Genomic DNA, 25559 nt, shown 5'->3' on the forward strand with positions numbered 1-25559 from the left:
AGGGAACAATAAAAGAGTTCCGAAAAGGGAAAATAATCTCATTGGAAGTACAACGCCAGCTCCAACTTAACCCACCCTTAGCTGCAGATCCAGAGAACCACAGGGCCAGCCGGAGAGCAGGCAGGCCTCAGTGACAGCGGGTCATTTTTCAGTAACTTTTAAGTATTGTCAATATTGAGGAGTTGACAGGAGAATTGATAATCAGAGGTCAAGATGCAAAGGGGGAAAATGAGAATTTCTTTGACTCAGTTGTTTTGATCGGGAATGCACCGCTGGAAAAGGTGGAAGTGGACGTGATAGCGATGTTAGAAATTAAACTGAATTAATAACTTTAAAATGGCCGTCTTCTGTGCTGGAAGAATCTCTAATGGGCAACAACAACTGTATTGTTGTCGTGTAAAATAACATTACAATATGCTTCCCCCCCACAAGAGAGAAACATTTTGTAAATTCAGAATGGTGATTGGAGAAGCAAAGTGCAGGACAGCCCAAGGCCACAGCAAGCTCGAAAATCACTCCTGACCCCCCACAATAATTACTGGTACCACCCAAGGCGCTATCCCCATGCTCTCTTTCAGCATTCACCGCGCCACCTCCGCCCTGTTTCACCCCTCTCCCAGAATCAGAAAACAGGGAAACAAGACGACAAAGACACGAGAGAAAGACTCCTTCTGCTGTCAATCCCTTTATTTCAGCTCATCACCGTACAGAATGTCGGCACTTCATTTCAAATCAGTTAACAGTCAATAGAATCACACACCAGGAGTGAGAACATTCAGACATCTGTTAATTAGAGCAGAGTCCTGCCTGTAGCAGGCCCCTGGATTTGATGAAATAATCATAGGAAAAAGGATTCAGTCACTACATTGTAAAACATCATTAATTAATTCAGTTATTTTCTCTAAAAATCATAGTTTGTAGAAAGATCTTCAGCATCCGTGATCAGTTTCTGCCATTTATGTGACTACCGAAAACCAAGAGTTTTGAGCTAGTTTTCCACAATGGTGCAGCACGTTTCCATGGAGACGCTGCACCAAAATTACATTCTCTTTCTTGCAATTATAATAAAGCGTCAAGGGTAAACCCAAGTACCTCCAGCATATTCCCCCTCTCAAACCTGGAGAAATTAGTTTTGATTCTGGAACTAATATATTTTATATAAAATGGTCCCACCAGCAGTAGGACAGCGAGAGACACGATCATTAGGGTGTTTCAGAGAATAGTTCCTAATGTCTGGGTGAATACCCATTTCCACCCCCCTCTCAAACCTTGTCCCCATCGGTTTTGTTGGCCATTTCTGCTCTGGATAACTTTACCCTGGAGTGCGTGTCTAGGGAGGAGGATGCGGTGGAGCATCGAGTGCATACAACGTGAGCCCCTGGCTCTTCGTTCCCGAGTTTTCCCTTTCCCCATCTAAATAAACGGTATTTTAACTCCTCCTAAAGCATGAATTTCCTGCAGCAACCCCCCCCCCCCCCCCCCCACAACCAGAGAAAGCCACTGATTTTAGTTCTTTAATGCCCGATTCCCTGTGTGTAAGGAATTTAGTTCAGCAGCCGGCACCCAGCAGGCAAACAACATCACCTCCCGACTGTATCCACACATCAGGAATTTGGGGTCGTCACAACATTCCCCACCTGGAAGCAGAACTCCAGCTTTGAAACCAGTGCTGGTAAACTGGAACAAACCCGATCAAATGTTTGAAATACACGAGGTTAATTAGTATCTGATACAGAACAAGTTTAACCAGATCCACCCCAGGTTTAGCCGTCTCATTCCCAGGTGCTACCTTGTGCATTTTTAACATGCTCAGTTTGAATTCCACTTTTCATTGCTGACAGGGGCTTCCTCAACAGCTGAACGGGAAATTTAATGAATACAGGCTACGCTTTAGATTTACGTTCGATTGCTCAAACAGAAATGACTGCAGATACTGAAGGCAAGTGAATGAGAACAAGGTACAAAAGGACAGTAAACCCAAGAGGGACCAGGTACCCCGTACGGGGCAGGGCGAGTAAGGCTCGGGTGACAGGGAGGCCGGCGAGGTGGGAGCTAGTTCACCATGGGGGCCAATGAGCTGAAGGATTGAAGGCAGTTAATAAAGTTCTACTCCGGATCAAGTAGTAAACAGGCTGTAGCTGTACCCAAGCCCATTTAGAGATTATTTACAGGACTCCATCTAGAGGTTGCCGAATACAAGAATTTCCTGGCCTGCCAATGCGCACCAGGAATGTAGATTTATCCCAATTCTTAGTCACGATATTCTGAACCCAACAAACGCAAGAAACAAAGTAGATAATAATTACCAGTTTGATGTAGACAAATTAACAAGTAATGCCCAATAATATTCCCCCTCTCCCCCTCGACACAGCTACAACCCCCCAAGATACAATGTTGCTGCTTCTCCACTTCCCATCGCTTAGATCTGGTAGCACTGGTGTCAGACCAGTGAGCGATAACGCCCAGGAAACTGGGCTTGGGAAGCATTGCGGGAACATCCGACACACGTTTCCAGGACCAGAGAACCACAAACTCTTCACACAACCATTCAACAACATTTACTGAATGGAGATGGCGAGTCTTAGGGTTGTTTAAATTTTGTAATTGTCAACAGTTGAGCAGCTGGTCAGAACAAGCATAAAATTCAGCAGTGAATCAATGGTAAACATCCATAGACCGCTGCACACATCTGTTTGGCCACCCGGACATCACTGGCTGAGCCCAGCCTGTTGCGTATGACCCGAAAATCATCTACATTCCCGAAGTTCAGACCCTGCCGTCGATGAGAACACACCCCTGGTTATTGGACTTTTAACAAAAAAATTCAAGTTTACGACCAGATTCCCCAAACCGCCGAATTTTCACCCATCAGCCACAGAATAAACATCTTGTAGTCAGTGCCTGGTTCAGAGCACTCTCCCATACTCCGTCCCCACCCACCCCCACACCTCCAGGTTTGCTCTCAATACCAGCCTCCTAACCGAGGATCTCCTTCCAGTACCCCACCTTCCCTGGGATCGATCTCAGACCACTCCACCCAGGGTTAGCACGCGCCCCCCCCCCCCCCAAACTAATATCCCAGCAGAATTTAGTCTGATAACCCCCTCCTCCTTTTATGTCACTCTAATTAGCCCTCCCACCCGAGGGGACAGTTTGCTGTTGCACTCCCGAATTCCATGGATTCCTCTTTCGCATTTTCAGTCTGCTGACTTCACTGCATTTCAACAACTCCTCCCTCCCAGCTCCAGTCTGCACCCTCGCTGTTCCGAGTTTATTAAAGGCCACGGGATGTGAGGGAGCAGGCCTTGTTCAAACACCCCGACACTCACTACTCTGATCAACTGCAGCATCAGGAGAGAGCGTAAAGCCTGGGATATTTATCACTCCCCCCACCCCCACACACCTCAAAAAAAAAATGTAAGTAGATGCTCGGAGACAGGACAAGTTAACGTGGTTATAACTCTTCCTTTTATGCAGATCTGCTGGGAACAACAATCCCAACAAATGAACAAAAGGCACTGAGACTGTTTGTTGTTTATTTAGGGAGTGCAAAGTTTCTGAATCAGGAACATCAAAGGGGGCAGTGAGTGAGAGAAACTGTCTCCAATTCTAGTGCTAGGGGAACAAACGACCAAATAGTAAATTCTTATTTAAATAAAGTTCAGTTCAGAACAGCTTGGTGCTCCCAGCTAGTGTGAAAAGCCAAGAGGTCTGGATAACACTCTGGATAATGGCGGGTCCTGCCCTTCACACACTACTGCCCCTCAGCTGATTATAAATGCGTGAGAATAAGGTCAGGCTAATCACCAACTATAGCCTACAATAAAATGCTTCACAGGATAAATCCCACTGTTTAATCCAGTAGGGAGTGCTCGGCTGGTCGGATAATTGTGGGCCTGGTCGGTGCGGCTGGTGGTCTTCTGCTGAAGGGAGACAAAACAAAACGGGGGTCAATATAATGGGGAAAGGAAGCGAGCCAGGGGTCAATTCAACAACAACTGGCCACTTGTCAATACACAGCTGGTATTCACTCTTATATTTTCTTTCTACCCCTCCAATCATCTTGTTCCATAATTTCACACAAAAAGAAATGGGACCATTGGGCAGGTCCACACTGTCGCCCAGGGTCGTGTCCCCACCCCCTCAACCCCCACCCCCCCCCCCCACGGTCCAGAATGAGTCAAAGTCATCACGGCACAGAACCACAACATGAATTATTAGCCTGGAGTTCAGGGAGATGCACACTGTCAGAGGTGCAGCACTCCCTCATGGCTAAGTTCTGGAATGAGGTTTGGAATACCTCCGGTATCACCGCCCCCCCAGTCCCGCCAGTGGAAAGACTCTCATTATCAGAATGGTCATTTTTGTGTGCGAGATATTAACAGCTCAGTATAAAGGAGAACTGAGAGCGTGTGTGTATAATCCGGGCTCAATTATTTCCCCCACTAGCCCAGAGTGACCACAGAAATAAAGCCCGACTTTCCCCCGTTGAGAGAAGAGCACAGAGAGCCGCCCAGTCTGACGTTGACACTTTCCATTCAGTAACCGTCAGGTTGAATGCCAGATTCTCCTTGCAACTCCAGCTCCTGTACAAGTCCCACTGGCTATCCTCAGATCACCGCAGCAAAACAGACAAGACAGTTATCACAAGTCAACTGTTCACAGCTTTCACCGAGCCCACAATAAACAGGACGGACTGAGCGAGTGCCTCCTGTTGAAGCAGTGGCTAGTGTTCAGGTTAAGGGGTTCACATTGGACTGAAAAATGTGCAGAGATTACACTTAGATTAAGGACACGTGTAAACACAAACCGAAGAACACAAAATAAACACCGGCCCTTTCATTCCTCATTAATGGGTAACCTCCTGCACTGGCCCAACCTGGGATCTCTCCCCAGCACCATTTCGCACATGATAAACGACCAGGCCACAAGCTCCAAGTAACCACCACCCAGGTGAAACACACACACACGCGTACGCGCACACCCATGCATACGTGTACGCGCACACACACGTACGCGCACACACACGTACGCGCACACACACGTACGCGCACACACACCAGCCTGTTCATAAGACCTGCACTAGCTGCTCCACCTTCCCTACCCAGCCCTGTTCCACGTATCTCAGGACCTGAAGGGGAACAAGAAATGTAAAAGACAATTCTTGTTGGAGCAGAAAAATAGGAGAGGGAGGGCACTGTAAATAAATGACCAATAATTAATCCTTAGGGACAGAAGTAGAACAGTATAAACCTCCAAATATTCAGCAGGGGCTGAGATACAGGAAAGCTTCAGCAATTAGTGAGAGTCGCAAATGCCCCCAGTCTAAGGCAAATCTCATTTTACAGATGAGGTGGAAATGACAGAATGGCAGCAGACATAAAAACACAGGCAATTGTCAGAAGCCAGAGGCAGGCACACACACTCTCTGTACATCCACATACGTGCCTCATGCACACGTACACACGGGTTTGGAGTGTCGACACATACCTGGGCAGTCCGGGAGGTCCAGGTGGGATACGTGCTGGCCTGGAAGGAATTTGAGGTGGTGCCCCAAAGGCATCGTTAGTGGGAATCGGTCTGGAGGGAATAGGAGGAGCTCCAAAACCCCCCACAGCACTTGGCATCAACATAAGCCCGGGAAGCGGACCCCGGACCCCAGGAGGTCGGCCTGGGGGACCCACTGCAGAATGGGGTCGCCGCTGAGGTGTTGGACTGTGGGAGGAACAAAGCGGAAACCTCGATTACAATCCGATCTTTCAACTAACACACTGTGCTGTAGATTAAACACAGATCCCAGCTCCTCAGCCCACACCCCCCCCACCCCTATTCTGGCCCTACCCCACCTTCCCTCCATTCGTATCACACCCTCAGCCCACCCAGTCCCCCACCATTCAACCCTGCCACACCCAACTCCTCCCACTGCTCAACCTCTATAACCCTAACCCCGCAAACTGTACCGCTGCCCAATCCCCCCCACCCCCCAGCACTAGGGCTTGACCAGATGGGGGGGCGGGGCGGCGAGACAGAGGGGGGCGGCGAGACAGAGGGGGGGCGGCGAGACAGAGGGGGGGCGGCGAGACAGAGGGGGGGGCGGCGAGACAGAGGGGGCGGCGAGACAGAGGGGGGGCGGCGAGACAGAGGGGGGGCGGCGAGACAGAGGGGGGGCGGCGAGACAGAGGGGGGGCGGCGAGACAGAGGGGGGGCGGCGAGACAGAGGGGGGGCGGCGAGACAGAGGGGGGGGCGGCGAGACAGAGGGGGGGCGGCGAGACAGAGGGGGGGCGGCGAGACAGAGGGGGGGCGGCGAGACAGAGGGGGGGCGGCGAGACAGAGGGGGGGCGGCGAGACAGAGGGGGGGCGGCGAGACAGAGGGGGGGCGGCGAGACAGAGGGGGGGCGGCGAGACAGAGGGGGGGCGGCGAGACAGAGGGGGGGCGGCGAGACAGAGGGGGGGCGGCGAGACAGAGGGGGGGCGGCGAGACAGAGGGGGGGCGGCGAGACAGAGGGGGGGCGGCGAGACAGAGGGGGGGCGGCGAGACAGAGGGGGGGCGGCGAGACAGAGGGGGGGCGGCGAGACAGAGGGGGGGCGGCGAGACAGAGGGGGGGCGGCGAGACAGAGGGGGGCGGCGAGAAGAGGGGGGGCGGCGAGACAGAGGGGGGGCGGCGAGACAGAGGGGGGGCGGCGAGACAGAGGGGGGCGGCGAGACAGAGGGGGGGCGGCGAGACAGAGGGGGGGCGGCGAGACAGAGGGGGGGGCGGCGAGACAGAGGGGGGGCGGCGAGACAGAGGGGGGGCGGCGAGACAGAGGGGGGGCGGCGAGACAGAGGGGGGGCGGCGAGACAGAGGGGGGGGCGGCGAGACAGAGGGGGGGCGGCGAGACAGAGGGGGGGGCGGCGAGACAGAGGGGGGGGCGGCGAGACAGAGGGGGGGGCGGCGAGACAGAGGGGGGGCGGCGAGACAGAGGGGGGGCGGCGAGACAGAGGGGGGGCGGCGAGACAGAGGGGGGGCGGCGAGACAGAGGGGGGGCGGCGAGACAGAGGGGGGGGCGGCGAGACAGAGGGGGGGGCGGCGAGACAGAGGGGGGGGCGGCGAGACAGAGGGGGGGCGGCGAGACAGAGGGGGGGCGGCGAGACAGAGGGGGGGCGGCGAGACAGAGGGGGGGCGGCGAGACAGAGGGGGGCGGCGAGACAGAGGGGGGGCGGCGAGACAGAGGGGGGGCGGCGAGACAGAGGGGGGGCGGCGAGACAGAGGGGGGGCGGCGAGACAGAGGGGGGGCGGCGAGACAGAGGGGGGGCGGCGAGACAGAGGGGGGGCGGCGAGACAGAGGGGGGGCGGCGAGACAGAGGGGGGCGGCGAGACAGAGGGGGGCGGCGAGACAGAGGGGGGGCGGCGAGACAGAGGGGGGGCGGCGAGACAGAGGGGGGGCGGCGAGACAGAGGGGGGGCGGCGAGACAGAGGGGGGGCGGCGAGACAGAGGGGGGGCGGCGAGACAGAGGGGGGGCGGCGAGACAGAGGGGGGGGCGGCGAGACAGAGGGGGGGCGGCGAGACAGAGGGGGGGCGGCGAGACAGAGGGGGGGCGGCGAGACAGAGGGGGGGCGGCGAGACAGAGGGGGGGCGGCGAGACAGAGGGGGGGCGGCGAGACAGAGGGGGGGCGGCGAGACAGAGGGGGGGCGGCGAGACAGAGGGGGGGCGGCGAGACAGAGGGGGGGCGGCGAGACAGAGGGGGGGCGGCGAGACAGAGGGGGGGCGGCGAGACAGAGGGGGGGCGGCGAGACAGAGGGGGGGCGGCGAGACAGAGGGGGGGCGGCGAGACAGAGGGGGGGCGGCGAGACAGAGGGGGGGGCGGCGAGACAGAGGGGGGGCGGCGAGACAGAGGGGGGGCGGCGAGACAGAGGGGGGGGCGGCGAGACAGAGGGGGGGCGGCGAGACAGAGGGGGGGGGCGGCGAGACAGAGGGGGGGGCGGCGAGACAGAGGGGGGGCGGCGAGACAGAGGGGGGGCGGCGAGACAGAGGGGGGGCGGCGAGACAGAGGGGGGGCGGCGAGACAGAGGGGGGGGCGGCGAGACAGAGGGGGGGCGGCGAGACAGAGGGGGGGCGGCGAGACAGAGGGGGGGCGGCGAGACAGAGGGGGGGCGGCGAGACAGAGGGGGGGCGGCGAGACAGAGGGGGGGCGGCGAGACAGAGAGGGGGAGACAGAGAGGGGGAGACAGAGAGGGGGAGACAGAGAGGGGGAGACAGAGAGGGGGAGACAGAGAGGGGGAGACAGAGAGGGCGAGACAGAGAGGGGGAGACAGAGAGGGGGAGACAGAGAGGGGGAGACAGAGAGGGGGAGACAGAGAGGGGGAGACAGAGAGGGGGAGACAGAGAGGGGGAGACAGAGAGGGGGAGACAGAGAGGGGGAGACAGAGAGGGGGAGACAGAGAGGGGGAGACAGAGAGGGGGAGACAGAGAGGGGGAGACAGAGAGGGGGAGACAGAGAGGGGGAGACAGAGAGGGGGAGACAGAGAGGGGGAGACAGAGAGGGCGAGACAGAGAGGGCGAGACAGAGAGGGCGAGACAGAGAGGGCGAGACAGAGAGGGCGAGACAGAGAGGGCGAGACAGAGAGGGCGAGACAGAGAGGGCGAGACAGAGAGGGCGAGACAGAGAGGGCGAGACAGAGAGGGCGAGACAGAGAGGGCGAGACAGAGAGGGCGAGACAGAGAGGGCGAGACAGAGAGGGCGAGACAGAGAGGGCGAGACAGAGAGGGCGAGACAGAGAGGGCGAGACAGAGAGGGCGAGACAGAGAGGGCGAGACAGAGAGGGCGAGACATAGAGGGCGAGACAGAGAGGGCGAGACAGAGAGGGCGAGACAGTGAGGGCGAGACAGAGAGGGCGAGACAGAGAGAGAGAAAGGTGAGGAGAGAGAGAGAGAGAGAGAGGCGAGAGAGAGAAAGGCGAGAGAGAGAAAGGCGAGAGAGAGAGAGAGGCGAGAGAGAGTAGGTGATAATTAGCAGGCAGTTTCCTTGCCCATGTTCCAAAAAGCTTCATAAGAGTGTGCAGTGTTGAGGAGTTCTGGGGTAACTCTCCCAGCGGTATATAGAGTGCGCAGTGTTGAGGGGTTCTGGGGTAACTCTCTCCCAGCGGTATAGAGTGCGCAGTGTTGAGGGGTTCTGGGGTAACTCTCTCCCAGCGGTATATAGAGTGCGCAGTGTTGACGAGTTCTGGGGTAACTCTCCCAGCGGTATATAGAGTGCGCAGTGTTGAGGAGTTCTGGGGTAACTCTCCCAGCGGGATATAGAGTGCGCAGTGTTGAGGAGTTCTGGGTAACTCTCTCCCAGTGGGATATAGAGTGCGCAGTGTTGAGGAGTTCTGGGGTAACTCTCTCCCAGCGGGATCTTACTGGTGAGACCGTGCTGCCAGTGAATTAAGATAGATGTAGGTATGTGACCACGGAGAGGGTCACAAAGCAACAATTGATGAGACACTGGGTGCTTGGAGGAGTCCGAGGCTACAGTCAGATGAACTTGTTCACTTCCCTCCTTTACCCCAGCCCACATTCTCAGTCCTGGCACCCCTCACAGTTGCTTACCTGTGTCCCCCTGGCTGGACAGAGAGCCAGGAGTCATCGACTGGGGGAGGCAGAGGTGCTGTGATGGTTGTAGTGCTGATGTCCCCAATGATGTGGAGAGCTTCTTTGATGGCATGATACATCCGCAGCATCTCATCCCGTCTCTGTGCTTGCTCAGCAGACTCCTCCATTAAGCTGCTTTGGTCAGTGGACGAGTAGAGGAAAGCGAGTAGCTCAGAGTGGATAAAGTCCTTGGTCTGTCACAATCAAAGCAGTTCTCTTAAAGTTAGTACGTAGCCCCTCCCTCACTGGGAATCGGATCTGCCCAACCCCCTCCCCCGCTGCCGCAGTGACAGTCAGGCAATTTCAGCATCAGCAACATCACAGTGACCAGGAGTCCAGGCGGTTACTTCAACCGGACACCAACTATTCCTGATCCCCTCGGTTGGGAGAAATGGTGCCGGAGTCACAAGATTCCAGGTCCAAGTCGCGGGATGGCGGGGCGCGAAGCGGGGTTGGCGGGGCGCGAAGCGGGGTTGGCGGGCGCAAAGCGGGGTTGGCGGGCGCAAAGCGGGGTTGGCGGGCGCAAAGCGGGGTTGGCGGGCGCAAAGCGGGGTTGGCGGGGCGCAAAGCGGGGTTGGCGGGCGCAAAGCGGGGTTGGCGGGCGCAAAGCGGGGTTGGCGGGCGCAAAGCGGGGTTGGCGGGCGCAAAGCGGGGTTGGCGGGCGCAAAGCGGGGTTGGCGGGCGCAAAGCGGGGTTGGCGGGCGCAAAGCGGGGTTGGCGGGCGCAAAGCGGGGTTGGCGGGCGCAAAGCGGGGTTGGCGGGCGCAAAGCGGGGTTGGCGGGCGCAAAGCGGGGTTGGCGGGCGCAAAGCGGGGTTGGCGGGCGCAAAGCGGGGTTGGCGGGCGCAAAGCGGGGTTGGCGGGCGCAAAGCGGGGTTGGCGGGCGCAAAGCGGGGTTGGCGGGGCGCAAAGCGGGGTTGGCGGGCGCAAAGCGGGGTTGGCGGGGCGCAAAGCGGGGTTGGCGGGCGCAAAGCGGGGTTGGCGGGCGCAAAGCGGGGTTGGCGGGCGCAAAGCGGGGTTGGCGGGCGCAAAGCGGGGTTGGCGGGCGCAAAGCGGGGTTGGCGGGCGCAAAGCGGGGTTGGCGGGCGCAAAGCGGGGTTGGCGGGCGCAAAGCGGGGTTGGCGGGCGCAAAGCGGGGTTGGCGGGCGCAAAGCGGGGTTGGCGGGCGCAAAGCGGGGTTGGCGGGCGCAAAGCGGGGTTGGCGGGCGCAAAGCGGGGTTGGCGGGCGCAAAGCGGGGTTGGCGGGCGCAAAGCGGGGTTGGCGGGCGCAAAGCGGGGTTGGCGGGCGCAAAGCGGGGTTGGCGGGCGCAAAAGCGGGGTTGGCGGGCGCAAAGCGGGGTTGGCGGGCGCAAAGCGGGGTTGGCGGGCGCAAAGCGGGGTTGGCGGGCGCAAAGCGGGGTTGGCGGGCGCAAAGCGGGGTTGGCGGGCGCAAAGCGGGGTTGGCGGGCGCAAAGCGGGGTTGGCGGGCGCAAAGCGGGGGTTGGCGGGCGCAAAGCGGGGTTGGCGGGCGCAAAGCGGGGTTGGCGGGCGCAAAGCGGGGTTGGCGGGCGCAAAGCGGGGTTGGCGGGCGCAAAGCGGGGTTGGCGGGCGCAAAGCGGGGTTGGCGGGCGCAAAGCGGGGTTGGCGGGCGCAAAGCGGGGTTGGCGGGCGCAAAGCGGGGTTGGCGGGCGCAAAGCGGGGTTGGCGGGCGCAAAGCGGGGTTGGCGGGCGCAAAGCGGGGTTGGCGGGCGCAAAGCGGGGTTGGCGGGCGCAAAGCGGGGTTGGCGGGCGCAAAGCGGGGTTGGCGGGCGCAAAGCGGGGGTTGGCGGGCGCAAAGCGGGGTTGGCGGGCGCAAAAGCGGGGTTGGCGGGCGCAAAGCGGGGTTGGCGGGCGCAAAGCGGGGTTGGCGGGCGCAAAGCGGGGGTTGGCGGGCGCAAAGCGGGGTTGGCGGGCGCAAAGCGGGGTTGGCGGGCGCAAAGCGGGGTTGGCGGGCGCAAAGCGGGGGTTGGCGGGCGCAAAGCGGGGTTGGCGGGCGCAAAGCGGGGTTGGCGGGCGCAAAGCGGGGTTGGCGGGCGCAAAGCGGGGGTTGGCGGGCGCAAAGCGGGGTTGGCGGTGCCATCTTTCAGATGAAACGGCAAATTGAGACCCCTGATTATGCAGACTGAGGTGTGAAAAATCCGGAGGCATTATTCAGAGTAGAGCAGGGGGAATTATACCGGGTGTCCTCAACGATACGCATCCCTTAATCTAAATCATAAAAAGTGATTATCTGAGCAGTGTGTCACTGCTGTGTGTAGAAACTTGCTGTGCGCAAATTGCCTGCCATGTTTCTTAGATCACAACAGTTACTACACTGGCTGCAAACAAATGTACGGGAACCGTGGACGGCAATTTATAAATTCAACTCCCCCCTCCCCCCCGATTCCTGAGCCATTACCCCCAATCCCCTCACTACAACCCCTCCCTCCCCCAATCCCCTCACTACAACGCAACCCCTCCCTCCCCCCACCCCCAGAACTGAACCAAATTTCACAGCCTTGCCATCTAATTTGTCCATGAGAGCTTCTGACATTGAAGTCACTCCATCCAGCGCTGTAATATCGCCCATTTCCACTGCTAACCGAGTCTCCACTAAAACCCCCACCGTGCGTTTGCCGATTCAGCAATTCCAGTGCTACTGTGACCAGCACCCACAATCTACCCTCCAATGTTGAGGAGTTCCAGGGCAACTCCCTCCCAAGAGGTCTTAAAAAAGTGATCATTTTAAATTAAACCGGAGATGAAGTTTCCACTGAGCGCAGATTTCACCCTCTCCTCCAACACCAAAACTTACATTGTTGATCATGAGGTGCATGATGGTCTTTGGCATCAGATCCCTGATCGATTTATTGACGATCCCCATGTAGGAATCCACCAGATTACGGATCGTCTCAACCTGTCGCTCCAGCTGGGGATCCATTGAAAAAGTGTCTGGACTGCTGCCCCTTCATCATTCTCAGCCTGTCGACAACAATCAACAGTTAGAGCAGCAGGTGTAACGTCGCCCGGCGTAACGCGGCCCCGCCCCGGCGTAACACCGCCCAGCGTAACCCGGCACCACACCACCCCGGCCCCAGCCCTGCCCCGGCGTAACACCGCCCAGCGTAACCCGGCACCACACCACCCCGGCCCCAGCCCCGCCCCGGCGTAACATCGCCCGGCGTAACGCGGCCCCGCCCCCGGCCCAGCGCCGCCCGGCGTAACGTCGCCCGGCGTAACCCGGCCCCCGCCCCGGCGTAACCCGGCACCACGCCACCCCGGCCGAGCGCCGCCCAGCGTAACGCCGCCCAGCGTAACCCGGCACCACACCACCCCGGCCGAGCGCCGCCCAGCGTAACGCCGCCCAGCGTAAACCCGGCACAACGCCACCCTGGCCGAGCACCGCCCAGCGTAACGCCCGCCCAGCGTAACCCGGCACCACACCACCCCGGCCGCCGAGCGCCCCGCCCAGCGTAACCCAGCCCCGCCCCGGCGTAACGCCGCCCAGCGTAACCCGGCACCACACCACCCTGGCCGAGCGCCGCCCAGCGTAACGCCGCCCAGCGTAACCCGGCACCACACCACCCCGGCCGAGCGCCGCCCAGCGTAACCCAGCCCCGCCCCGGCGTAACGCCGCCCAGCGTAACCCGGCACCACACCACCCTGGCCGAGCACCGCCCAGCGTAACGCCGCCCAGCGTAACCCGGCACAACGCCACCCCCGGCGTAACGCCGCCCAGCGTAACCCAGCCCGCCCCCGCCCCGGCGTAACCCGGCACAACACCACCCCGGCCGAGCGCCGCTCAGCGTAACCCAGCCCGCCCCCCGCCCCGGCGTAACCCGGCACGACGCCGCTCGGCGCAGCGTAACCACGGCGCAGCGTAACCACGGCGCAGCGTAACCACGGCGCAGCGTAACCACGGCGCAGCGTAACCCAACGCAACATCACCAAGCACATTGTCTCCCGGCGCATTTAGATAGTTACATGGGTAAGATGGGTATAGAGGGTTATGGGCCAAGTGCGGGCAACTGGGACTAGCTTAATGGTTAAAAACTGGGCGGCATGGACTGGTTGGGCCGAAGGGCCTGTTTCCATGCTGTAAACTTCTATGATTCTATGATTCTATGATTCTCTATCTGCAGGTGCGGGACTTCCTACGTAAACAGGTGTCAACCTTCCCGCTCGTACCGCTAAGAGAGATTTCAGGACAGGATAGTTTCCAGAGGATAGGAGAAGGGAGCGTCTCGGACATTTAAGACCATAAGACATAGGAGTGGAAGTAAGGCCATTCGGCCCATCGTGTCCACTCCACCATTCAATCATGGCTGATTTCAACTCCATTTACCCGCTCTCTCTCCATAGCCCTTAATTCCTCGAGAAATCAAGAATTTATCAACTTCTGTCTTAAAGACACTCAACGTCCCGGCCTCCACCGCCCTCTGTGGCAATGAATTCCACAGACCCACCACTCTCTGGCTGAAGAAATTTCTCCTCATCTCTGTTCTAAAGTGACTCCCTTTTATTCTAAGGCTGTGCCCCCGGGTCCTAGTCTCCCCTGCTAATGGAAACAACTTCCCTACATCCACCCTATCTAAGCCATTCATTATCTTGTAAGTTTCTATTAGATCTCCCCTCAACCTCCTAAACTCCAATGAATATAATCCCAGGATCCGCAGACGTTCATCGTACGTTAGGCCTACCATTCCTGGGATCATCCGTGTGAATCTCCGCTGGACCCGCGGAACTTACGGGGTCAGAAGAGACGCAGACCGAGGAGCTGAAGCGCAAGTGGGAGGAGGAGAGATAGAGGATGGTCTATGGCGGATGTGTTGAGTAGAGTGAACGCATCCGCAGCATGTTGCCAGGCTCAGCCTGATACAATTTAAGGTCGTTCACCAGGCTCACATGACTGGCCCGGATGAGCAGATTCTTTGGGCTGGAGGACAGGTGTGCAAAGTGTGCTGGAGGACCAGCGAACCATATCCACATGTTCTGGACATGTCCAAAGCTCAGGGGATTTTGGCAGGGGTTTGCAGATGTCATGTCCATGGTGTTAAAAACAAGGGTGGCATTGAATCCAGAGGTGGCGATTTTCAGGGTGTCGGAAGACCCGGGAATCCAGGAGGAGAAAGAGGCAGACGTTCTGGCCTTTGCTTCCCAGGTAGCCCGGAGACGGATACGATTAGCTTGGAGAAACACTAAGCCCCCGAAGTCGGAGACCTGGCTATCGGACATGGCTAGCTTTCTTTGTTTGGAGAAAATCAAGTTCGCCTTGAGAGGGTCACTGTTAGGGTTCGCCCGGAGGTGGCAACCGTTCATCCACTTCTTTGCGGGAAATTAATCATCAGCAGAGGGGGGGGGGGGGGTTGTTTAGCTTAGAGTAGGGGGTTAATAAAGGTGGGACCTGTAAGGGAGGGAGACGGCTTTTGCACTATGTTTATAGATTCATGTCCATTGTTTATTTTGTTGTTATACCAAAAAATACCTCAATAAAATGTTATTAAAAAAAAAGACATGAAAACCAATTGTTTGTGATAAGTCTATAAAAAAGAGCAACTAAAACGAGCATTGGTTCCTCAGAAGCAGAGACAGGAGAAACGATCATCGGAATGAGACCGAATGAATATGGTGTGTCTGTCCTTTCATGGAAGATACAAGAGACGTACCAAAAATAGGTGGCAGCCTTGTGGGTAACGAAAGTGAGGAAAATTACTATCAGCAGGGGGAGGGTATTGGAGGTGCTCGAGGGTCTGAAATTACTATTGTAAGGTTTTCGGGCAATTCGGCCCTTTTTGGACTGCCCAAGAATAAAACCCAGAGACTGTAATCTGACTTTTCAGCCAAGAGAACGTAACCAGATTTCCCAGCAGGCTTGGTCCGCTGAGCTGAGTAGGGGCATAGGTATTTACAAACCCCCCCCTAGGAGCTACAAGGAAGAAGGAGCCAGACAACGAGATAAGATCAAAACACAGACAAAGGGGCACGGGAATACACAGGGGGCCTGCCTGCAAGCAGGACAATGGGATGGTCATAGCCCCATGCAGATGTAAATGACTTGGCCTCCACCAGAGTAGAATCCAATTAACACCCCATCAACATAGCAAGGTGAGAATAGCAGCCATCTCCGGAGCAGCTGGAAGACCTTTTGAAAATCTTCACAAGAGAGCCTAACCTTGTTATCCTAAAAAGCAGACTGTCTGGGCTCAGTATATTGCGCTGGAAAAGCCCCTTGAAGAGAAGCGGTAGAAAAAACCAAGTTGGAGGCGGACCTGGGGGAGGTACTCCAATCTTGACAGAAGCCACCGGCAGGAACTCACTGGGAGGAGGGGGCGGAGCCGGCGCCAAATTCAAATCGCGGCAGGTCTGCCTGGCTGGAAGGAGCGGACCTGCGAGGAATACCCGGAAGCAAACAGCTCTGACCGGCTCAAAGGGAGCGGGACCAGCGGGAACTTTAAACTTGGACTGATACAACGCAAAGGAGGAGGAAAACCCGGAAGTCGACAGCTCTGACCGGCTCAAAGGGGGCGGGACCAGCAGGAACTTTAAACCTTACCAATTCAATGCAAAAGGGGCTGGCCGAACACAGGAAAAGCCTGGTAAAACGGGTATAAAAGGGGCTGTGTTTCGATTGAGGGTCTCTTGGCTCGACCTCTCCACCTTTGACTTGACCTCTGCAGCCTGTGACCGTAAGTACCCTGCAGCAGCTTGCGAAACTCCCTTGACTTTGATAGTGGTTGAGGCTCTGGGGAAGGGGACTTGATTTGTGTTCTGTGTCATTGCTAAAACTGTGTAACAATAAGATTTTTCGTTGTGTCCGGTTATAGTACTCTCTGAATAGACTTAGTTTGTGTTAGAGTTTAAGATTTTATTATAATTTCTTCTGTTTGATGATTTTGACCTGGGTTTTGCAATAAACCTTGATTTGCTGATAATTGGAGTTGTTTAAATTCTTCAATCTCTCACCAGCGATCTCTGACCAAGTCATTGTTAAAATATTCCTCACCATAATTCCGGGTTCAAGAATCTAGGGTCATCTTGAGTGATTCACTCAGGACAGGCTGCTGGTTAGGTAATAAACAGCAGTGTCCTATTCTCTCTCTTGGGAAAGCTACTCCAGCGAAGTAGGAACCGGGTGGGTGTTGCACCACCGGCAAGAGAGAGAATCACCTGGGCATTGGTAGGGGTCTGGATATCTGTGTGAGATAAGCCTCAGGCTTCCGGTTAGGGATAAACGGCAGGCTTGATTCAGTGCTCTCTTCCGTGGAGGTGTCCCAGTGCGGCATCCCCTGGCCTCTGAAGTTTCAGTGCCAGCTGGAGAGAGACACGCACAGATACTCAAACCCCAGATATCGGCCCAGTAGTGGAGTAGCAGAGATGGCACCCTCTACACTATCAGCAGGGGAGAGGGTATTGGAGGTGCTCGAGGGTCTGAAATCCAACAACAGGAACCCGACTGCCTTCACCCTGGGATTCTAAAATACACAGCTCCAGAGTCGTGGATGGGTGAGTTAGGATTTTCCAAAATTCCCCTAGATTCTGGAATGATCCCAGCAGATTAGGAATTAGCTCCACAATTGAAGAAAGGAGGGATGGAGAAAATAGGGAACTGCAGACCAGTTAGCCCGCGAGCAATCAGCTGGAAAATGCAGGAATTGACTGTTAATGAAGTCTGAACAGTGCACCGAGACAATCAACATGGCCAACGTGGTTTCTGTACAGAAAGGGAATCTTTTGAGCTTGTAACTTGCAGGGTGGATCGAGGGGAATCTGAAGATGGAATACTTGGGTTTTCAAAGGCATTCGATAAGTTGCCACACAGAAGGTACACAAGATATGGCTAATTCATTTGAGAATATATTACAGATAGGGCAGCACGGTGATGCAGTGGTTAGCACTGCTGCCTCACGGCACCAAGGACCTGGGTTCGATCCCGATCCCGGGTCACTGTCCGTGTGGAGTTTGTACATTCTCCCCATGTCTGCGTGGGTCTCACCCCCACAACCCAAAGATGTGCAGGTTAGATGGATTGGCCACGCTAAATTGCCCCTTAAATTGGAAACAAAATAATCGAGTACTCTAAATTTATTTAATAAATAGTCAGGCTATATGGGTAATTTTCATGATGGCAGCCTACGACTAGCGGATTCCCACAAGGATTAGGCCTGGGGCCTCACGTTATTTACAATTTTTGGTGACTTAGATACGTTACTCTCCATCTTTTCTAAATTTGCTGACCATACAAAGGTAAGCTGGGAGGACACAAGCTGCGAGCAATATAGACAGGGCAGGGAAATGGGCAGCAAGGTGCCAAGTGCAGTCGAACATGGGGCAGTTTATCAGCTTTTGTGGACAAAAGTAGAAAAGCAGAATTCTTTTTTTTAAAAACGTGCAGAACTTGTAAATATCTTGGGTGAGTTTGTCGAAAGAGCCCATACGGAAAACAGGCAATTAGGACGATAACTGGCACGTTGGCTTTTATTGCAAGGGGGATGGAGTACAAGTGTAAAGAAGTTTAGCCACAGTTGTATAGCACTTTGGGGAGGCCACACCTGGAGTAGTGTGCAGCTTTGATCGCCAGATTTAAGGACAGATATACTTGCATTGGAAGTGTCATGAGAATGTCACTTTAAGAAATGTCTGTCTGCTCATGTTACTGCAGTGATGTCAGAGTGTGGGTGGGGCTGAGCTCTGGCTCTGCTTTTTGGTTTCACTTTGAGAAAAGCTTAGGCGTGTCTGTGTTTTTTTGGTTTCGTTTTCAGTGTTGGAGCTGAAGCCAGACCAAGCAGGTGTACTGCTGTTCTCGCTGCCATGAAAAGACTATCTCTTGATCATTTGGTGAATTCAGAATCTATAAATGTTCTCAGTAGTGAATGTAAACCTGATGTGCTTCTGTTAAAAGATGTTTCTTTTCTCTTCTGGTTGTTGTTTGGGAAGTTATTAAGCATTACTTAGTGTTGTATTCTTTGGGGGATGTATTTGAATTAATGGGCGCGAAGATGTTCACTATGTTTTAAAAAGGTTAACTTGAGTTCATAGAATAAACATTGTTTTGCTTTAAAAAATACTTTTCCATTTCTGCTGTCCCACACCTGTAGAGTGGGCCATGTGCTCCCCATACCACAATCTAGTAAAAGTAGTGGGTCAGGTGAACTCCATGATACACTTTGGGGTTCTCGAAACCCTGGCCCATAACAGAAGCAGTACAGCAAAAGTTCACTAGCAACCCCCCCCCCCCCAGGGAGCTTGGGCTTGGTCAGGGGGAGGTTGGAGCAGAGGGTTATGATGGTAGGTTTAGACAAGATGGAAGGATGCCTGAGTGGAGCATAAAGACCGCATGCTGGTGATCCAAATGGTCTTTTTCTATGTAATCCTAGGAGTGGATCGAGACATTACCCCAAATTACACAGGAGACACCAAACAAATCCCAGTTTCCTGGATCTCCGGAAACTTACATTCTCCCTCTCTGGATAGACCCCCGCCCTCAGGAATGATGCTTTCCAACTATCCACATCCTCCTGCGACTCACAAGCCAATTCGATTTGCGATAGTCCTTATAAACGTTCCTACAGAAGAGGAGATTGTTAATATTCTGCACTCCCCCAGCAACAGGTACTGGGAACAAAATTCATTCCACAGGGGTAACAGGAAGGTTTTGGCAGCAACAGGTTCGAGTTCGATCTGGCCACCTTGTTGATTACAAATTGTCCCACTTTAATTTCCAGTGCAGGTCCCACATCCGCTCCCGACACAGCAGTAGGTAAAAAGCTCAGTAACTGCTTGCTAATGTTTGCAAGGTTCACAGGGGTCTCAAGCTCTGTTATAATCACACTGGTCTTGGCTCAATGAGAGCTCAGCCAAAAGCTCATACTGCAGGTGGCTTCTGGATTTGAAGCAGAGTCCATGGATAATACAGGTAACTAACTAGAACAGGTAACGTACCCATCCCTCATCCCTGGCCATATCCAATTAGTGTGCTCCCCCTTTACCCAGTGCCCCCCCCTCACTGGTTGTCGAGTTGGAGCCGGGCAGGCTGGCACTAACCTGTGTTCTGTGTTAAAGATAGCAAAGACATGTTTGGTGGACATGAAACCTTTCTCCACGTCCTTCAGCTTCAGGTTGTCGAGTGGTAACATGTATTTCTTCTCCTTCTCCTGTAACATTTACACAACAATCAGAAAGCACAGCCATCACCGTGACCTCAGCTCCCACGACAGCTTCTGTACACATCAAACCTGCATTGACATAGCTCGTCAAGAAATCCCCCCCCCCCCGGGAAAGTGAGGGGCGGGAAGTGGTGGGGAGGGCGGGGGAGTAGAGAAAGAGAGAATGTGGGTGGAGGAGAATCAAGAGTTTAATCAGAAGAGCTGGGTGAGAAGGGGCCTTAAGGCGAGGCGTGATGATATTGCCACTGGACTAGTAAAGGAGAGGCCCCGGGAAGCATGGAGATACAGTGGGTTAGCACTGCTGCCTCACGGCACCGAGGACCCGGGTTCAATCCCGGCCCAGGGTCACTGTCCGTGTGGACGTTGCACATTTTCCCCCGTGTCTGCGTGGGTCTCACCCCCACAACCCAAAGATGTGCAGGGTATGTGGATTGGACACAACAAATTGCCCCTTAATTGGAAAAACAATTGACTTGAGTACTCTAAATTTATAACAAAAAATAGTAAAGCAGAGACCCCAGAGTCAGGCGCTGGGGACCAAGGTTCAAATCTCGACACCGCAGATGGTGAAATTTGAATTCAATAAAAAATCTGGAATTAAACGTCTGACCATGAAACTATTGCCGCTGGTCGTAAAAACCCACCTGGGTCACTAATGCCCTTTAGGGAGGGAAATCTGCCGTCCTTACCTGGTCTGGCCTACAGGTGACTCCAGACCCACAGCAATGTGGGTGACTCTTATCTGCCCCTCAAGGGCAATTAGGGATGGGCAGTAAATGCTGGCACAGCGACACCCAGGCCCCATGAACGAATGAAAGAATAGCAGAATGTGAGGATAGGGATTGACATGCAGAGTGCTGCAGTGCATTTGGGAAACAGGAGGCACTGTACACAAGATCATCTGAAATTAAATTCAGGGAGCCCTTCAACCCGATCTTGCACAATTTAAATTCAAAATATAACAAAGAACGAATAGTTAAATCTGCTCACTTCTTCATCCTTGTACCAGGACAGTGACTCTGCTGTCAGCACGAACCAATATTCCTTGGAGCCACCCTTCATGATGCTGATGTTATTGATGGTGATCCAACCCCTGCGAATAACCTGGAGACAGTCAGTAGAATAATGAATGAGAAAGAGTTTAACCAGCTCACCCCCCACCCAATCACACTGCTGCCTGAGGTGGGGAGGGAGAGTCAGGCACTAATGTGGACCGGGATTGGGGGGGCTGTGGGAGGGAGATGTTGATCTCAGGCCAGGCCCCTAGGAGAATTGGGGGGGGGGGGGGGGGCAAAGAAACCGCTAGGGGTGGCAGAGTAAGGCCAGGTCCCAATATAGAAGGAGTGCGTGGCGGGGACGGCACAGCCGAGCGTGATGGGGAACTACACCCTCCAGCCCAGAGTTGGATAGGAGGGTGGGGGCCCTAAGGTGGGTATGGAGGGCCGGAGCGGGAGGCAGGTATTGGAGAGCAGCGATCCCAGAGGCCAGTTGAGGGGCAGGAGTGGAGAGAGCCGCATAAACTACGGCAAGTAAGGGACGGGGCCTGGTGCTACTGAGGGTGGGGTGGCAGTCGTCTGCCAGCGCAGCATATTGAGACGTTGATTAGAAAGACATCACGCTTAGTTGGAGGAGATTTCAAACTGGCCAGCTGGCTTGCTGGAGTAAAAGCCCCTGCAAAGGTGGGAGGGCAGCTGCTGCTCTTCCACCTGAAACAACCCAGAGGCAGCTCCACTGTGAAATCTGGCTCACGCAAATCCACACTGACATTCAGTCATTTTAGAGACAAGTTACACAAAACAAACAAGTTAATTAGGAACAAATTTGGTTAGTCACCTAGCTGAGCTGAGCCACAATCACAGGAGGGTAACTGCCTCTGACTCTGAACCAGCACCGTCGGCACCGTAAGCTTTTCATTTCATTGCTCAGATATCTTCAATCCACCAGATTTAAGAGTAATTTTCAAACAGTTGTTGAAACATTGATGCAGTTAAAACTCCAGAGATGCAGAGCGGTGGGGACGGAACAACAGGTTGGGGGGGGTGCGCGGGGGGGGCGCCAGGGGGCTGGGTGGGAAAAGTGCCGGGGTTGAGGGGGGGATAATGGCGGCAGAGGGAGGGGCAGAGAGAGGGCGTCGGGGGGGGGCAGAGAGAGGGGCAGAAGGAGCCAGGGGGAGGGCGTCGGGGGGGGGGCAGAGGGAGGGCGTCGGGGGGGCAGAGGGTGCCATGGGGGCAGAGGGAGGGAGCCAGGGGGAGGGGCAGAGAGAGGGTGCCGGGGGGGGGGGGGGGGGAGGAGAAGAGGGTGCCGGGGGGGGGGAGGGGCAGAGGGAGCCAGGGGGAGGGGCAGAGAGAGGGGGCAGAGGGAGGGCGCCGGGGGAGGAGGGGCAGAGGGAGGGTGCCGGGGGAGATGGGGCAGAGGGAGGGCGTCGGTGGGGCGTCGGGAGGGGCAGAAGGAGGCAGGGGGAGGGGCAGAGGGAGGGAGCCAGGGGGAGGGGCAGAGAGAGGGTGTCGGGGAGGGGGGCAGAGGGTGGGTGCCGGGGGGGGCAGAGGGAGGGCGTCGCGGGGGGGCAGAGGGTGCCGGGGGGAGGGGCAGAGGGTGCCGGGGGAGGGGCAGAGGGTGGGTTCCGGGGGGGGCAGAGTGACGGCTTCGGGAGGGGGGGGGCAGAGGGTGCCGGGGGGAGGGGCAGAGGGTGCCGGGGGGAGGGGCAGAGGGTGCCGGGGGGAGGGGCAGAGGGTGCCGGGGGGAGGGGCAGAGGGAGCCAAGGGGAGGGGCAGAGGGAGCCAAGGAAAGGGGCAGAGGGAGGGTGCCGGGGGGCAGGGGCAGAGAGAGGGCGTCGGGGGGGGGGGGCAGGCAGAGGGTGCCGGGGGAGGGGCAGAGGGAGGGTACCGGGGGGGGGGGGCAGAGGGAGGGCTTCAGGGGTGGGGGGCGGGGGGGGGGGGGGGGGGGGACAGAGGGTGTGCTGGGGGAGGGGCAGAGGGAGGGTGCCGGGGGGAGGGGCAGGGGGAGCCGGGGGGGGGGGGGGGGGGGCAGAAGGAGCCAGGGGGAGGGGCAGAAGGAGCCAGGGGGAGGGCAGAGGGAGGACGTTGGGGGGGGGGGGGCAGAGGGTGCTGGGGGAGGGGCAGAGGGAGGGAGCCAGGGGGAGGGGCAGAGGGAGGACGTTGGGAGGGGGGCAGAGGGAGGGAGCCAGGGGGAGGGGCAGAGAGAGGGTGTCAGGGAGAGGGTGTCGGGTAAGGGGGGGGGGGCGCAGAGGGAGCCAGGGGGAGGGGCAGAGAGGTGTCAGGGGGGGGGGGGGGCAGAGGGAGGGTGCCGGGCGGGGGGGGCAGGGACAGAGGGAAGGAGCCTGGGCAAAGGGCAGAGGGGGGTTCCGGTCGGTGTACAGGATTGGTTTGCTGAGGATTCGGGAGACTGCTTTGTGAATTATTCTGCAGGCGCTGATTGAAAATTCATTTCTCAATTAATGGCCCAACCCAGCGAATCAGAAACAGCTCAATGAGAGGAGCCATCCAATCAGGAGGCTGCCCCGGGTTCAGATCACAGATTCATCCTGTGATTGGCTGCAATGAACAGACACAGGAGCAATGGCAGCAGAAGCTAATTACAATCGAGGGGCTTGAATTTGAGCAGTCGGATTATCGAACAGACAGCAGACAGGAAGACTGAGAGACGAGGAAATCATTTTGGCCGTGACGGAATTCCAGGCAGAAGCAGTTTCCTGGCGATCTCGCCAATCTGAACCCTCCTCCCCACATCAAACAAATCCAAACGGACTAAACTAAGACACACAACACAAACGGTACTTACCAGAATCTCACCCTTTAGAAGTGTTATAGTTTAAGAAGGCGGGAATATCAGATGAAAAGTGCATTGAGTGAGGGAGGGTTGGAGTAAAAAGTGACGGAGGGCAGAGTGACAGCAAACAATCAGTAAAGAGAGAAAACAAAATGACATGCAGTTATTACACAGCCAGCTCAGCCTGGGCTTTCAAACAGCTGAAACATCCCCATCATGGTCATCACAAACACAACCAAATCACAGCTTCCAACCACCACCCACCCGGGGGAGGGGGAGCCCGGGGGGGGGCAGACGCGAGGGGAGGGGGAAGAGCGAGATGGGGCGCGGGCCGGGGGGGGGGGGGGGGGGGGGACAGAGAGACGGGGGCCGGGGGGGGGGGGGGGGCAGAGAGACGGGGGGGGGGAAACAGAGAGACGGGGGCCGGGGGGGGGGGACAGAGAGACGGGGGCCAGTGGGGGACAGAGAGCCGGGGCCCAGGGTGAGGGGGGGGGGGGAACAGAGACACAGGGCCCAGGGTGGTGGGGAGACGGGGCCCAGGGTGGGGAGGGAGACGGGGCCCAGGGTGGGGAGGGAGACGGGGGCCCAGGGTGGGGAGGGAGACGGGGCCCAGGGTGGGGAGGGAGACGGGGCCCAGGGTGGGGAGGGAGACGGGGCCCAGGGTGGGGAGGGAGACGGGGCCCAGGGTGGGGAGGGAGACGGGGCCCAGGGTGGGGAGGGAGACGGGGCCCAGGGTGGGGAGGGAGACGGGGCCCAGGGTGGGGAGGGAGACGGGGCCCAGGGTGGGGAGGGAGACGGGGCCCAGGGTGGGGAGGGAGACGGGGCCCAGGGTGGGGAGGGAGACGGGGCCCAGGGTGGGGAGGGAGACGGGGCCCAGGGTGGGGGGGGGGGGGGAGGGAGACGGGGCCCAGGGTGGGGGGGGGGGGGGGGGGAGGGGGGGCCCGGGGTGGGGAGGGAGACGGGGCCCAGGGTGGGGGGGGGGGGGGGGGGTGGGGGGCCGGGGGGGGGGGGAAAGAGAGAGACGGGGGCAGGGAGATGGGCCCGGGGGTGGTGGGGGGGGGGGGGGGTGGACACAATATTTCACTCCACAAGGCTGCATCTTACTCGTGATTTAATGACCACATTAACTGACAAGCCAGAGAACTCAGTCATTCAGCAAAACCTGGTTAACATTGACACAATCGATGTGCAGACTCACTGTGAAACATGAGCGCTCACTCCAAATGTTATACAAACTACACATGCAAATCAGACTTTTCCCACAGGCTTCACCCTTGGTGCACAGACCGGCCGCGAGACTCCACACTGTGTCCTTACCTGGTTTGGGACGGCCCGTTTCTTCGTTAACTGACTGCTCCTCTGCTGTGCGCTGGGGGCGAGAACAGCAAACTGCATCAGTACCTCACACTGAATCCACAGGCAACCCACCTGTCCATCAAACTCCGCTTCCATGGAACCAAACTGCTGAAACTTTGTGCAACACTCTCAAACCTTCCAACACAACACCCTCAATGCCAAACTAATCTTTGCAAAGCTCCATCACACTGTTTACGCTGCAATCTCTGCCCCTATTGCTGAAATCCAGGTTCTCATCTACCTTCCTCAAGACTAGGGGCAGCACGGTGGCGCAGTGGTTAGCACTGCTGCCTCACGGGGCCGAGGGTCCCAGGTTCGATCCTGGCTCTGGGTCACTGTCCGTGTGGAGTTTGCACATTCTCCCCGTGTTTGCGTGGGTTTCACCCCCACAACCCAAAGATGTGCAGGGTAGGAGGATTGGCCACACTAAATTACCCTTAATTGGGGAAGAAAATAATTGGCTACCTTCCTCAACACTGATGATGATATTCAATACCAAGATCGATTGATTATTGGGAATGAAGTCGATGATGATATTCAATACCAAGATCGATTATTGGGAATGTAGGGATTGAGGGAAAGGTAGGGTTGAGGTTGAAGGTCAGCTATGATCATATTGAATGGGTGGAACAGTCTGAAGGGACT

At 56.9% G+C, this 25559-nt stretch overlaps 1 pseudogene; it reads right to left on the reverse strand.

Annotated features, from left to right (window-relative positions):
* Positions 1–669: 669 nt before the first annotated feature.
* Positions 670–25559, reverse strand: part of LOC140403210 (dynamin-2-like) — a 42247-nt pseudogene continuing 17357 nt past the window's right edge.

Source organism: Scyliorhinus torazame, chromosome 27 (assembly GCF_047496885.1).
Source record: "Scyliorhinus torazame isolate Kashiwa2021f chromosome 27, sScyTor2.1, whole genome shotgun sequence".
Classification (NCBI taxonomy): domain Eukaryota; kingdom Metazoa; phylum Chordata; class Chondrichthyes; order Carcharhiniformes; family Scyliorhinidae; genus Scyliorhinus; species Scyliorhinus torazame.